Below are 4,024 nucleotides of genomic sequence, written 5' to 3'. Positions count from 1 at the left end.
GAAACGTTTTCCTCCACCAGTATCACATAGTGACCTGGCCACTATCCTGCAAGAAGAATGGCTTAAAATCCCTCTGACCACTGTGCAGGACTTGTATATGTCATTCCCAAGACGAATTGACGCTGTATTGGCCGCAAAAGGAGGCCCTACACCATACTAATAAATTATTGTGGTCTAAAACCAGGTGTTTCAGTTTCATTGTCAGCAGATTCATTTTCTCTTTCCTAAAAATGGAAACATGTATGCCTCTTTAACAAGGTCTGATTGATAGGCAGACTATTTTAAGCCATTGTGAAATCTATAAGCATTTGCAGCCTCCAGTTGTGAAATAGCATGGTTCAACTTTCATCTGAAATAGAACCTATTGATCAAAAGGCTGGTTGTGGTGTCTGAACTGTATTTGAAATGTCCTTGATTGGACAAAAGAGTTTATTTCCAAAAATACATAGATTGACAGTTAAATAGCAGCAACATCAATTCAGCCAATTTTTGACAAAGGTATTCACTTCTTGTCGTATATCCTGATCTTTAAAGCCCAGCACTATCTTGCTGAAAAAAGCCACAGTGATCAGAGTATCCCATTTTCCATGAAAGGGTGTACATAGTCTTCAGTGATGCTTAGCTAGATGGTACCTATCAAAGTAACATCAGCATGGATGGCACAAGTCAATTTTCTGAGCAAAACAATGCCCAAACCATCATACAACTTCTGTCCATTTGCATTCTTCCCGTAGTGCATCCTGGTGCCATAGGTTCCCTAGGGCAGCGATGCCTATACCCAGCCATACAAGGGATGTTAAAAAAAACACAGGTATTTTGATCAGAATATTCTGCAAGTTTTAGATATAACTTTGCTCCAAAGCAGTTTGTTCAAATGGCTAAATAACCTCCTTAGCATTTCATCAAGTCATACGGAGGCCTGGTAATGAGCTAATGATTTGAATCAGGAATGTCTGACCAGAAAACATCTAAATGGTAAATGGCCCACACTTGTAAAGCACTTTCATCAAGACCCCAGAGATCCGATTTTACACAACAATCAGTCATTCACCCATTCAGGAACACATTCACACACTAACACACAATCAACACCACTAAGCCCTCTGACCACCATCAGCAAGCAAGGAGGATGAAGTGTCTTGCCAAGGACACAACAACTGAGAGAGACAGAGCGGGGGTTCGAAGACAGGTTACAGGACGAACCTCTACCACTGTCTCCACCGTGGCCCCACCGTCACTACCTGTGTCTATTAGACACAGAACACTGGCCTTCATGGTGAGAAATTGGACATCAGTGGTCTGCACTAATAAAGCTGACTGATAATAATTTGACTGAACCACACAGTAGGAGTTGCTCGTTTCGGTCACTGAAGCCTTTTAATCTAAATTTTCATAATACTCACAGAAGAGCTAACAATATTTCATAATAATAATCCTGGGAGTTGGTATTGATTTTATTTTCAGTCTTTGATCTTCTTCTTGCCTCACTAGACCATGAGGCTTTCTCTAAAATGAAAATATGTCATATTTCTAGATGATGCTGGGAAATCAGAGGAGTTCCTGTTTAAAGGTCTAAACTTCAACCTGAAATTCAACCATGTAAACACTGTGTTATAGTCTCATATTTGACTGGAATGATAAACTTACATCAGAGGCCTTTAACTAAGTCTGTAGTCCAGCTAGATAAAATACCAAATAATTTCATGACAGAGATAATGTTGAATCCTAAACCTCTTCAAACTGCTGAAAAGGGTTTTTGCTCCATTTGAGATTTCTTCTGTATTTACCTTTTTGTCACACTTAATTGTTTCATATAATCCAAATAATTAGATAACCTAGGTAAATACAAAATGCAGTTTTTAAATTATTTTATTCATTCAGGGAAACATTACAAAAACGTACACACAAAACAAAAACTGGATAATCACAGTGTAGATGTCCAGCAGCTCCTGGAAGGTAGTTGCCAAAGGAAATACAGTCTGCTGGACCTATGAACAGTGTCTATTGCCCCTTTTCCACTAGTCCCTACTTAAAGTGGTTTGCTCCGGTACGATTTACGTGTTCTACTTTTCCATTAGTAAAGGTTTAGTGGAACTGTTACTATTTTTAGTACTTGCTGACATGAGGCCCACTTAGCTTATCCTGAGATATCCTCTAGTTAGTGTCTGTCCCCTTTAGTTATCCACGGTGATTTGGGTCTCGCTGCCCAGAACCTTCTCGGGCTCTCTTCTTTCACTCGGAGTCTAGCAACAGCCATAAACAGATCAGCAGTCTGGGCTGTTGTGTTTGTTTTTGTCCATCACTTCAGACCGTGGGGCCTGTGTTAAACTGACCTGATCCGAACAGAATAGGTACTAGTGGAAAAGGGTCAAATGTGTGAGGACCATCTCAGGTCCCAAGAAAGGGTGGTTACCAGGAACTGGTAGTGATTCACAGAAGACATGTTGAGAATGGTGAGGGGAGGCAGTGTTGAGGGTGTTCACCATTATCTTCATCATGTGGAGTGGGTTAAACTCCATGAGGTTCTGACTGCACCAGCCCATTCACCTCGTGTCTGTTTGCAGACTCACTGTCCTGGGTCAGACCAGTAACAGTGGTGTCATCTGCAAACGTCAGGAGTTTCACAGACCTTCACCCGCTGCTTACGTTCATGGGGTGTCGAGATGGTCCAGGATGAAGTATAGTCCCACACTGACTGCATTATCTACCAACTTACCACCATGAGCAAACTGCAGGGGGCCCATGATATCCTTCAGATGCTGCAACACCAGACAAAGCTGTGTGGCAGTAGTCCAGTGTGTTATTGTTCCTGATGGGACACAACCTGGCCCGATGTCAAAAGTAATAACGACTTAATACTGTAACGAATAATTCAGGGGACCCGAAATTTCAGCCGGACACAACAGGTAAGTTTCAGAAGAGTTATTGAAAGCTCTGGAAGATGATCGGCAGGAAACCACCAGCTGCACGCTCAGGAACCTCTGAGGGCAGACAGATAGGTTAGTAGCTGAGCAGAGTACTGAGAATAGTGAGAAACTCAGAATAAAAGCCGCCAACCTTTTCAGAATCCGTTAAGAGATAAGGAAACTGAATTTTGGCTACTCAGTGTGATGATCCACTGACAGCAGTACAACGTCACATGGGCTTTCAGGTTTGTACTCCCAGTGAGAGAGCAGAGTGCGCTACTCAGGGGACAAAAACTGTGTCAAAACCGGGGAAGCAGAGTCAGGCGACAGCATCCGAGGGAGAGGCTTAAATCGTTGGTCAGGGCACAGAAGCAAGATCATGAACAGAGAGGCAGATTCAGGCAGACGGATCCAGTGGTTAGGCAGAGAGCTGTAGTCAAGAGGCAGAAGCAGGGTCAATGTCCAGAATTCAGAAGCCAAGAGAATATCTGACGTGGACATCCAGGGGGCAAAAACAAGATCAGAATCAGGCAGGGAAGGACTGCTGGACATTTACTCACACATGACTTTTGATAATCTGGCGCTGTTTGTCTGCCAGAGTGCTGCGTATACAGCCAGGTGAACAGGTGGAGCTGGTGAGGCGCGATTTGGGAGCTGGCTGGGAAGGAGCAGGTGAAAGCAATCCTCCTAATAGCTGCAGCACAGAGCAGATCAGCAGGCAGACAGAGATGAAGCAGACAAACAATGCAGAATCACAAAAAATACCTGCTTGTGCCACCCTCGGTGACAACTGCAACAATTCCAATTACTTTTTTTACATTGCTGTGGATGTAAAAAAGAAGCACTGTAGGATAAATTCATAAAGCCCAATATGCTCATCAATAGCTTTTTTCCAGAATAAATATAAAGCTAACCTAGAGTCTAACAAACTTTGTTTCTCTGGGTGTTGCAAGCTTAAAAACAAGTGGTCCATGACCAAACCTAATTGTAATCCCGGGTCTCAAACACAATGCTAAAACAATTGGTAGCTGATTATTTAAATGTATATTGAACCACAAGTATTCCTTTTTCCAAGTGGATCATTGAGTGTGGCCTGCAGGCCACTAATCCTAATCTTT

General features: G+C 42.6%; 1 long non-coding RNA gene across 1 annotated transcript; it reads right to left on the bottom strand.

Annotated features, from left to right (window-relative positions):
* Positions 1–1,851: 1,851 nt before the first annotated feature.
* LOC124858464 lies at positions 1,852–3,498 on the bottom strand. Its single transcript, XR_007035846.1, has 2 exons — positions 3,058–3,498; positions 1,852–2,981 (listed from the first exon to the last, which is right to left on the bottom strand). It is a non-coding gene; the product is annotated as an uncharacterized LOC124858464 (long non-coding RNA).
* Positions 3,499–4,024: the final 526 nt, after the last annotated feature.

This window comes from Girardinichthys multiradiatus, chromosome 21, assembly GCF_021462225.1.
Source record: "Girardinichthys multiradiatus isolate DD_20200921_A chromosome 21, DD_fGirMul_XY1, whole genome shotgun sequence".
Lineage (NCBI taxonomy): Eukaryota > Metazoa > Chordata > Actinopteri > Cyprinodontiformes > Goodeidae > Girardinichthys > Girardinichthys multiradiatus.
This window is presented reverse-complemented; position numbering and strand designations above follow the sequence as displayed.